This window comes from Schistocerca gregaria, chromosome 2 (genome assembly GCF_023897955.1).
Source record: "Schistocerca gregaria isolate iqSchGreg1 chromosome 2, iqSchGreg1.2, whole genome shotgun sequence".
In the NCBI taxonomy this organism is placed as follows: Eukaryota; Metazoa; Arthropoda; class Insecta; order Orthoptera; family Acrididae; genus Schistocerca; species Schistocerca gregaria.
This window is the reverse complement of record NC_064921.1, coordinates 813,138,830-813,151,500: the sequence shown is the minus strand read 5'-3', so window position 1 is coordinate 813,151,500 and position 12,671 is coordinate 813,138,830. Positions and strand designations below refer to the sequence as shown.

At 36.3% G+C, this 12,671-nt stretch overlaps 1 protein-coding gene across 3 annotated transcripts in view; it reads right to left on the bottom strand.

Moving 5' to 3' along the window:
- The window catches only part of LOC126335122 (uncharacterized), a 272,304-nt gene that overhangs the window by 87,285 nt on the left and 172,348 nt on the right, over positions 1-12,671 (bottom strand). The gene's annotated exons all lie outside the window — the stretch shown is intronic.

Here is a 12,671-nt window from a genome sequence, read left to right as displayed (position 1 = left end):
TAAGCATTAGTAGCTGTTGCTTTATGTGACTGGAAAGACTGTCAACCGGCTCATGATGAGACATACGCTCCAAGTTTTTTTCAGAAGCAGGTACATGGTCTTTTATTCATGAATCAGACACTTTCAACAAAAAATCATGAAATCAGAGACTCTTGTTTTCTGTATTGAAATATTAACATGTACACAATGCAGTAAATAATGTGTAATTAAAAAGCTACAGGCAAACTTTAATTTGACCGTTTTATAGTTTTTCTGTATATGGGGTAGTAATAAAAATATTGGTCTGCCTGATCCACTCCTTCCATGTATTTGTTGTAGTCTAATACACTGTCAAGTTATTGTGTAATTCGTTTTTCTACATTTTCTTCTGTCAGTCAAAGAGGCATTATGTATTGTATAAATCATTCGTATCATTTTAGTTTTCGAAGCTCTCCATATCTCTGTGAGTAATTCACCTTTCCATTGATGACAAGCTTCAAACACAAACACTTTTGCATGCTTTAATTTTTCCAGAAATGCTCTATTTTACCATATCATTCCACAAGCTCGATTTTTTTATTATCATTTTTCTTTTTTTTTTTTTCAATTAACTTCTCTGTAAGTTCAACACCGTTATAATAATTATCCATGTAGAGGCGATGCCACTTTCTATAAGAAGGTGTCAACAGTTCCATCACTGTTTTTGCTAAAGGCTGTCCAGCACCAGAACATATCTTGAATGAGGAAATGTATCCCATACTCGAATCACGCAACATCTGAATGAGTATGTCATATTTCATAATTTTTGACAGATTGTAAACTTTAAAATTTGACCCTCCATGCCATGGTATCATTTCTTCATCAATTGAGATGTTTTGACTTAGATCAAAAGTTTCTTTAAACTTTTTGGAAAAATAATCAGTTACATTCTGCAAAATATTGGGTGTCTATCAATGCATTCGTTGACCAATAATCATCAATCTTTGCTTTTTTGTACAGTTCCCATAAGGGTTGCAATCCTGAACCATTTTCTAAGTTCGGGTCCCATAACATCAACATTTCCTTCTATTGCACTTTTCGCTGTAGTACTTGTTGGTTTCATTGCTAATATATTCAAATAGACCCAATATATAATTCTACAATATCCTCTACACTCTGTGTATCTTTGGGAAATGTGTTTGGACCCAGAGGTCCTTCAAATTTATTATTGGTCCTCAGTATATCAAAGTCTGACCACTGTGCACTGTCTTCTTCGCCTGATTCATCTGAATCAGTTGGCAACCATAGTGCTTGCTGAATTCTTCTTGGAGGTATTTCACTAGCTTCTGATGATATTGCTTCACTTTCATTATTTTGATATCCAATGTCTTCTTCCCAATCAGCCAAGAGACAAGACGTCCACACATTCATCGTAGATAATCATATTGTCTCTTTTGTCTGCCATGATGAAAGGACCCAAGTACTTCTAAAAACAAAAAACTTGTTGGCGTGTGTAACGTATTGTTATCTAAACAAAACACCTACAGAATGCAAAAGATACTAATGTGCTGACGCCGGCCACTGCGCAATACTATGCTCACGATACCAATATGGTGTCGCCGGCCACTGAGCGCTACTATGCACACCACACCACTGTGGTGTCACTGACCGTTGACCACAGTTTCGCACATGACACCACTGTGGTGTTGCTGGATGGCATAGATTTGATAAATCTGGTACAAAAAACTACTACTGTAAAACTTTTCCAAATAGCCCTCATACATAACTGACTAACTCGTACACATAAATTTCTCAGCAATTCTGTTTGCAGCTAATAATTCTGTTCTACTATAAGCTGATAATACAGAAAAAAATTACACACCATTAACTGTTTCCAGTTAAATGGGTTAAAGCAGAACATTACAGAAACCCATTTGGTACATTTCAACAGCACAACAATCAGTTCATGGAAAAAGTTTATGTAATCAAATTCCTATGATTACATGTGGACAAGAACTTAAGCTGGAAAATGCATGTTGACTTCCAATTAAGTAAATACTAACAGAGCCTACTAATGTGACTACAAAAAAAACAGCATACCATGGTTATTTTGAATTTTTCATTAAGTATGGCATTACTTTCTACAGAAGTTCAAGTAGTGTATCTTGGATACTGAAGCTTCAGAAGGAAACTGCCAGATACATGTACCCTGCACAGGAAAAAGAATCTTTACATCCATTATTTTGGAAGCTATAAATCCTAACTCTTCCCTCCCTACACATTTCTGAAATTACAATCTCTTTACACGTCAGACAAAAATTATTTGAGGAGAATCAGTTTAGTCACACTTAATAACACAAGAAACAAAGAGAATTTTATGCTTCCCACACAGCAACTGAAATTTGACACAGTCTCCACAGTATATGGGATGAAAATACACAATATATTAATTGGCAAAAACATACTTAAAATCTAAACATAAGTCAGCCAAAGATTTTGTGGGAGAAATCTTATTACTCAATAGAAAAATTCATAGAGAATAAACTGATAATTTGAGTTAGCTATAACATAGTATTAAATTTTTTTGACATGTCTCCTGTAACCGAATTGGATTAAAAAGCTATAATTTTAATTATAACTGTTATTTACAGTTTTATTAATTAACCACAATGATTATGCTAGATCTGAAAAGTTCCATAATAAAATAGGAAATTCCTCTCTTGTTTAATGCTGAAAGAAAGGTAAAAAAATGAATCAAACAAAGAAACAGATATTACGCCAATAAAAATAAACAAAACAGTGGTTACAGATGGCAGAGAAATAGCTAACATACACAATGAAAACTATATAAATGTAGTAAAGAACAACAACTAGAAAGAAATATTCCAAAAAAGAAGTTTACTAAGAAATTTAGAAAAAATAAGCAGGACCATGTTCTTGAAGCCAATCATAGAAGATGAACTGAGGAAAATTGTGCAGGAGCTGAAGTCCAAGAAATCAGCTATAGGTGACAAAATATCAAATCACATAATACAGGTAGTAAGTGAACCAATAATCACAGAGGTCCTAAACATAACAGAAACCTCTTTCAGAGAAGGAATTTTTCCAGAAAAACGGAAGATACGCTGGGTAGTGTTAGTGTACAAAACAGGGATAAGGTTGACCCCAACAACTACAGGCCAATTTCAGTGTACCACATTTTTCAAAAATCCTGGGAATGCTTATGTATACAAGATCAGTCAATTATCTGGACAAACATAATATTTTTGTACCATCATAGTGTGATTCCAGAAAGAGTAAATCTACAGAATCAGCAATTGGCAGTCCGACACAGTACATTGTACAGTTCTTAGACGAAAAAAAAGTTGTATCTACAACTGTTTCTGGGTCTCTCCAAAGGACTCAACACTACTGACCACGAAATACTGATACAGAGATTGGAAACCTATAATATTGGAAGGCATGAGGGGACTGGATACAATCATACTTATGAAACAAGAAACAGCATGTATTGATATGGGACACATATCAGTCAGAAACCAACTGCTATTTCATCTAGTGACGAAGAAAGATGGGGTTTTTTACTTCCCCTCTTGTTTTGCCATCTGCCTCCTTAAAATTCATTTTTTTTTTTTTCAATTTTGAATTAAGTACCATTAAAATACTTGAATATAATATGCATTTTCATAGACCAGTTTTAAAGAACATAACACCAGATCTAATTTTGTGCTTAGTTTTATGCTTAGTTTTATGTACATGATTGATTTTCCAATTTATTTCGTCTATTCCTAGTTAATACTTTTGTTATAGGGGGTAAAATCTATAATGGTTTCATAACTTAAATTCTGTTGTTGACATATAAACAAATATAAATTCTATACTAGTTATAAACATTTGGAGGAACAACTAATAGTATTCTTAAAATATTTATTTAGCTCCATTCAAAAACATGTCCAAAGTAATTAACAGTTTTCTCAAAAGTATTGTTTGCATAACAATATTTGTTAATTTCATAATTTAAACAAATAATTCAGATTAACTCTTGCAGTAGAGGAAACTGACAAAAAGAACCAATTTTTCAATGTACTCAACTTAATCGAATGAGTTGAGTTTTAATTGTGATTTCTGTAAATTTAACTTTGAACAACGTGTAACTTTAGTATCTATTATTGTGAGGATATATAAGGGTCCCATTTTTGATCACAAGACAGTAAGTCCACGGCCGAGTTTCAGACAAAAAACCTGTGTTGGTTAGAACAACAACAATGCTTCAAATTAACTGTCGAATAAGTGTTAAACAATTAGGCCATGTGTAAAAACAATGACAGTGTCCGCTCCATACATACCTTTCTACTCTTCAAGAACTGTGAACTTTGTGATTAGGTTTTACTGCTTGTATATGTTCAACAGGAAACTATTGTAGCAGTATGTGGAGGTTTGCCAGCAAACTATTAATAAGGCGTATCGAAAATTAAACAATAATGCATCGACCTTATAACAATACATTATTAGGGGGTTGTGAACAGTGAAATTAAAGTACTGTGAAACGCAACTGTGCACCTGTCGACTACGTTATTTACAGTAGTCAGTGTTGGAAACCACAACCCATTTCTCAGCCAGTGTAGCAACGCAGTACACTGACGCCAAAGACACCAAAGGAAATAAACAAAGTAGGCACTACCGCTACAACCTGTTCATTAATGATATAGTTCTCGAAGAGAAAGGAAAGAAAATATTGTATGCAGGTGTCATGACAATAATGAAGAGTGACCGAAATGTTGGAACAGCTCAAGAGAAGAGCATTCATTTCTGCAAATGTCACAGCTCAATAGCTCACAGGGACTAGTTATAAATAAAATAAAATGAAATCACATAAAATAAAATAAAATAAACTATATATGCAGTTTTCAGAAACAAAGAGAAGGCTGTGCAAATGGGAAAAAAGGTAATCAGGATCATTTGAAGAAGAAAGACTTTTGAAACTAAAGTATTGTAGTGTCTATGCCATTAAGAAGACTGATTCAATGTTACTTCGGACTGCATGTTCTGAAGGAACATTGCGTTGTTCTTCTTAACAACACAGGCACTGCAGTGTCGTATTCATCCGCTGATACCAGGCAGTCACTTTCAATTAAAATGTACTCTCCCATTTGGAAATTGCATAACGTGTGTCCGAGTACAGGCTGTGATGCAGGAGAGATGACATATAGAAATTTGTGTCAGGCCATGAGTTGTCCACAGGTAGCCAAAGTAGTTGAAATGACCCTTCATATAAAGCATGAAATCCAAGTTTGAATCCTAGTTTGGCACAAATTTTCATTGTCATCATTCCAAAAGCCTGTGTACACACCCACAACACATGGAGGAAGAATGATGGACGAAGCAGTCCCCAGCTACAGACAATTCTTGAAAAAGGGCCTCAGTACTCAGGTATGAAATTACTAGGAAGCTTGCCTAAAAACCTACATATAGTGTGGATCACAGTAACTTTCCAAAGATACTCAAGGACCATCTGATGGAAGAGGAATTTCAGTGTTGAAGAGTACTTTATTATTTTGTTTATTTACTTGCAAAAGGCTCCATTGCAATACTTGTAATACTACATGTATGTACTGCATGGATGTGTGTGTGTGTGTGTGTGTGTGTGTGTGTGTGTGTGTGTGTGTGTGTGTGTGTGTGTGTGCGTGCGTGTGTGGAACATAATGTAGTATTCGTGTTGTATGATGATGATGATGATGATGATGATGATGATGATGATGAAAGATTGCAGAGAGTGAAACTTGCTGCCAGCACATAGCCTACTCGTCCCGAATAGCACGAAGGGGGCCGCAGTCTTAATGCCCCATCTGAAGGATGGTTCACCATCAATAGTGTTAGCTATTTACAACAGGACATTGGCACACAGTCTGGTGATTTGAAACTTTACACCACTACTGCTCCTCTCCTCGCCAGCCAAATACTGGCATCAAAAATTTTTACCACCAGCAGGATTTAAACCAGCTTATCCCCATGTAGAGGACCACCACACAAGAATGCATTAGCGACCTCGGCCATACAGACGGGTGAACAGTTTTTCCTACATTAAATTTGTATACATTGTTATTTATAATCAATAATGTTAGAATGTAAGAAAAATGGTTAGGAACTACATGATAAAGAATTTTTTTGTTTTCAATGTGTCCTGCATGCATGTCTCTTTGCTGTATTCTATGCAGTCATATAGAATCAAATAAAACACCCCAATTTAATTCAACATATATTCAATAAATCAAAATTTGCTTTAAATTTCTCAGAGCCCAGAAGTTGGGCACCCCGGTTTGGTAAAGATTGTTGTAGACTTCTCTATGTCTGGGCTCTGGGTGAAGAAGATATCTCTCACTTCTTGCAACAACTTAACTCCTCTTCCTAGCACAAGTTACCAGGTCCTTTTCCAAATCCAAAACCGCCTTCCTTAATACTGACCTTGAAAGGATACAAAATTTTATGCTATTTTATTGGTAACAATTTCCGTAACAAAACATTTGATTAATAGGAACATCCCGTATCAGCTTGCATATAAATTAAAGTGTATATAGTTGTGCATTTAGGTAAAGTTGAATAGAAAAGTCATTTAGAGGGTTAGAACTATGTTTATTATGTATGAAGATTTATTATGGAGCACGTCCTGTTGTGGCTGTTCAGTTTACTTGTCCAAGTTATTCCTTATGGGCTCCATGCAATGACAAAAGCTGTAATGATGTGCTTGCCATCATAGTAAGTACAACAAAGAGACTTCCGCACTGTATGCAACTCCAAGGAATATCAGTGACACCAACATAATACATGGCAATAATGTCCATATATATTGGATCTTTCTGAAATAGTGCTTCGTTTTGAATGTTGAAGACTGAACAGAATGTCAGCCTCACAAAAAGATGCATCCTAATAACTAATCTTTTGTTTGATGTATAGTCAATGTAATTCTAATTTTAACTCCAAGTTGTCAGAACACTGCTTTAGTAGACATTGGCACTGAATTCAAGATTAAGAAGATTTCATCCAGTTGAGAGTTTGACAACTACAACAGAGCAGATGCTAGTTTATTTATAGCACAGAAATTGCCAAAACTCTTGCAACCTCCACAAGCCTATCTCCAAACATCAGTCCTTACAAAACAAACCAATGAGCAACAGTACCAACACTTTGACTGCTGCCACTCCTTCCACATGAAACATTTCCTTGCCTAGAGCCTAGGCATGTGTGGCAAAGTGTGTGCTCCACCACTGAATCAAATCACTCAACACTTAGACACCTACAACCTTTCCCAAGCTCCCTACTTTGTAAGTACCCTACATATCTTACTGGCTAACAGAGTTTCAGATAGCATTCTCCACTCACCCTCTGACTAATTCAGTATGTTCCCACTTCCAAAAATACTAAAAGTCCCATCCCCTCCAACGGCCTCAAGTAACAAGTATCACCCAGCTCACAATTCTAAGTCCACCGCTGCAGACTTAGGCAGTAACAGAGAGTCATCCCTCAGGGGCCAGAGCAGCACTGACCTTCTGCATTGGAGAGCAGCAGTTTGCAGCCAGAGTGGTACTGCCATCATCTCTCCACACCAGTGCAAACTTCTAACCCAGTAGCCATCACACACTGCAGAGTGAGGTATACAGTGTCAGCAAAATGGGACATGGTCATCAACTGGCTGTCACACCACCCGAACTTCCTCACATAATCAGCATTGCCCATGGACTACATGCCTCCAGAGAGCAGATCCAGGGGCACCACAGCACTGTGACATTGTAATCCAAGATGAATAAAATATGTTTATCTTGTAGTGGAGATTTCCTAGCCACCCCCAACCAGCACTTCTGTCTCCACAACCTGCCACTCCATCCCCTCTGCACCACAGCGGCCCAATTCGCACCCAGGTTGCTACGGAGACCATCTGATCCCGAGAGTCAGTCATTTTCATCCTGTCAATGCTACAGTGTGACAGCAAGATTGTGCACTCAATTTCTGTGCTATGTTACAGTTTTACATTCCTGCATGCTTTAGTCAGAATAAACAAGTCAGGGAAGCAACTGCAGCAACACCACTCTCGGACTCGTCACACTTGTTGAACTACAGCAAGAAGGAAGAAAGCCAGTACAGTGTTGACATAACAGTGGTGCCTTGTTTTCTAATGTATGTACCCTCAATATTGGACTTTTTATTTTAGTTTCATTTTCCCATATGGCTAACCTTCTTTCCCTGTGGACTAAATTTCTTTCTTCTGTCTACTTTTTTCCCTCATTCTCTGGGTGTACCACCAACACTTCACCTTTTGACTGAACAGATTCTGTCTAATATTTCCACTGCTTCTACTTGAGCTCCCTCAAGGTCCTTTTTAACTTGTTAGATGGTATATTCTTTAATTTTCCCATATATGCCATAATTTTGTGTGAGCCTCATTCTTGGGAGTCTCTGAACATGTCTGTGTTGTTCCTTTCCTAGCCCTGTTGGGTACTCAATCCCACTAAAAAACTTGGAACCCTTTTGATTTTCCCCTACCTTGTATTTAATTGCTGAAAGTTCTACACTTTTCATTATAGCTTTTTATTCGTTATGTATCTTTTATTTTGTATTGCTTTTATTTTTCTATTTTTGTTCTTCTCGCTTCCCTCTTTCTGTTATTTTCTGCTATCTTAGACCTTAACTGTTCCCACTAATTTATCTTCACTTCTCATTCTGCCCTTATCATCTCTGGACTGAAGCTGGCACATGCTCACCAATGTACCATCTCTGACCTCCCACTCTCTATAACATCTCACTCTTCCTCTATGCAATACTCATCCTCACAACATGTGGGTCTCTCTCATCCTTGGGTCTGAGTGACCAGCCCTTTCTTTTTCACCTTCCCCAACCTGTCCCCCTCTCCTTCCTGGGGAAGGAACTAACAGTTCCAAAACCTTGAACAGTTTTGTCACTTTCACTTTTATAAGTATGTTGTAACAGTACTAAGCACTTCCCTTACTGAAGATAAGGGACAGCCAGCAATTCTGACTCAGAATTTAGAAACCTGCATAGTTTTCATTTGAGTACATAGCACTTTATCAGTTATTAATAAACTTCAGCTAAGTAGCCTGTAGTGATTGCTTCTGCCAATTAATGTACTCATTCTACTTCCCTGAATGTTCTGCTTCATGATGGGTTTTATGAAACAGATGTGTGACTGACTACCTGGATGTACAGCGGAAATGCTGAGTCACAGATAGGACAACAAAAAGACTGTCACAAATAAGCTTTTGACCAGCACAGCCTTTGTCAAAAATAGACAACACACACACACACACACACACACACACACACACACACACACACACACACGACTGCAGTCTCTGCCAACTGAAGTGTGGCTTCAGTTGCCAGAGACTGCAGTCATGTGTGTGTGTGTGAGATGTGTTTGTGGTTATCTACAGTTTCATTTCAGATTTTGCCTTCCTCTTACTTCTAACATCTTTTGTTGTTCATTAAGTTTCTTCATTAAATACAAGGTGGTATTCAAAAGTTCACAAAATTTTAATTTTTCATGCAAATGGCTATGAGTACACTGAAACACTGTTAGGCATCTGCCCATACACCCTTCCTGAATCAGTGTAGCAAGTGGCTGAGAACAGAGTGATTTGGTTAGTTGTTGGTGAGGTTATTTCCATTGTCATGTTTCTGTGAGTTTGTGGTTTTATGATGGCAACTTCAAAGAGCAGTGTGTCTGCATTAAATTTTGTTTTAAGCTTGGGAAAACCACTGCAGAAATACACAAATCTGCAGCAAGCTTTAGGAGACAGGTCAGACATAAGAACATTCACTGGCATAAGCATTTCATATATAGGCAAAGGTCAACAGATGATGATGACTGTCCAAGGTTAGTTAATTACTTAGTTTCATGTTCTGTGGAACATTTGTAAAATTAATTGTAATGAAGTGTCTTGGACAGGTAATCAAAAATTGTGGTGGCAGGAATGTACATCCCTTTTTGTGCTAAAGACAATCTTATGTAGTGTAATCTCATTTTCTCCTCTAGTATTATAATTATGTACATCACTGGTTTGTTTTAACTGCAGTGAATTATTTACAGTAGACTTCATGAGGAAATAAATACACTGTGAGGCAGTATTCAAAATGCCTAACTCCTCAAACAGATGTCTAGAAGGTGATCATGGGTGAGCACTACATATTATTCTACAGCATGTGTTTGTGCAATGAGCACTTCTACTCTTAAAGTTGAGTTACCCAAGAACATTATTCCATGTGACATTATTGAATGAAAATATGCACAATATTGAACTTAAGAAATTTGTTTCTCCTCAAGATTTGCAATGATTCTAAGTGCAAACGTCATTGAACTAAGTTGTTTTAGGAGTTCCAATCCCCCCTCCCACTCCCTTACAGTTTAAATTCTCATCAATGTGATCAGCTATTAGAGTAAGTTATGGTAAATGTAAATGTATTCCACCAGAAGAATTGAAAATTAGAAGGATTGTGGAGAAGTTTGACCATAGCTCTTACAAGATGGTAAGTCTGCAAGGTACTTAACAACTGCTTCAAGATGTTCCAAACTTTCTTTCAAGGACAGCCTTTGATTACGAAAGTTGACTGTACAGCTGTGATCTTGAAACCAAGCAAAAATTACCACAATAGAAATCCCCTAGGCCAAAAATACTATATGTACAGTTGTTCCCTCATACACCATCCAAAACAAGTTGAGGGAAATGAATCACACACACTAAAAAAGAAAGATTTCCACAGGATCAACTAACAAGGGGACAGAAACATTAGAATTGGTGTTTTCACTACCAGATGGACTACTTTGAAGGTGATGTGAAAAATAAGATCTAGGTAATGCAAAGAAATTTTAATTAATTATATATTTTGGATACCACATCATAACTGTCTTTTTTGATGTTTTCATTTTCTCAGATGCTGAACTATTTGCCTTATTTAACCTGTTATGCCTTCTTATTCTTGAATAAATCCTCATAAGCTACTATTCTGATTACTTGCCTGATGAGTAGTTTTCTTTCTATGTCATGTCTCGTTTTACTCCATACTTTACTATTCTATGATTACTTAAAATTCTAAAGAGGTGCACAATAGTGAATCCATGACAATGTTTGATAAAATGTAGTCAAGTAGTATATTGAAAAGACAATTTTGAGAAATCCTAGTCGGATTAATTTTCATCTAACAACCTCTTTCAAAATAAGGAAAATCATTAAATCTTTGAAAAATAATTGTTCTGTTGTGGTACATGACATCTCTAACAACATATTAAAACAATGTGAAGCTGTACAGCTAATGTTCTGAGTCATATCTGTAATGCATCACTAACTCAAGATATTTTCCCAGACAGGTTAAAATATGCCATTATCAAGCCTCTCTACAAAAAAGGGGATACCACAGACGTCAATAATTACCAGCCAGTATTCTTGCTTAAAGCATTTTCAAAAATCGTCAAGAAAGTAATGTACTCAAGAGTGTTAGCCATCTCAACAGTAATGGGATGTTTAGTAAATTACAATTTGAATTTCAAGAATGGTATTCCACTGAGACGACAATACATAATTTCACTGCCAACATAATAGAGTCTTTAAATAGTAAAATGTCACCAATGGGAATTTTCTGTGACTTATCCAAAGCGTTTGATTGTGTGAACCTTGACATTTTGTAACAGAAATTACAATTCTATGGTATAAATGGAACAGCATATAAGTGGTTTAAGTCATATCGTAAGTTTCTTTATATGGTTTAAGTAATTTAAGGAAGTTTTCCACTTCATCTAACTGGGGTGAAATTACATTAGGTGTTCCTTAGGGTTCGATCATGGGTACCCTTCTGTTCTTCATATATGTGAATGACCTCGCTTCTTATCTGAAACAAGAAGCTAAACTGACACTGTTTGCTGATGATACAAGCATAATTGTTAATCCATTAAAGAAACCCAAATAGAAAATTATACAAAGAATGTCTTTGGAAAAGTTACTCATTGGTTTTCTGTGAATGGGCTTGCTCTGAACTTTGAAAAAACACAGTACATCCAATTTTCTAGTGCAAGAGTACAGTTCCTTCAGTAAATATAACACATCAACAGAAGTCAGTGGGCAGGGTAGAGCATACTAAGTTTTTTGATGTACATATAGATTATAATCTTAACTGGAAAATTCATATTTTGGATCTCCTAAAGCAACTAGGTTCAGCAAATTTTTCAATAAGAATAATTTCCAATTTTGAGGCTATAGTAATTAGCAAGCTAACATACTTTGTATACTTTCACTCTCTGATGTCATATGGAATAATGTTTTGGGGTAACTCAACACTTAGGCAAAAAGTATTCACTGCTCAAAAGAAAGTGGTTAGGATAATGTGTGGGGCTCATAGTCGCACATTTTGCAGGTATCTCTTTAAAATATTAGGAATTCTTACAGCAGCCTCACAGTAAATTTACTCAGTACTGAAATTTGTTCTCAATAACATAGACCAGTTTAAAAACTACAGTGCATTCATGATTACAATACCAAAAGAAAGAACGACTTACACTATCCTCTACTTAACCCTTCTTTGGATCAGAAAGGGGTAAAATATGCTGCTGTAAAACTTATCGCTAAATTACCAGATGAAATAAATGTCTGATAGACAGCAGTAGCAGTTTTAAAAATAAATTGAAATCATGTCTCCTTGACAATCCCTTCATT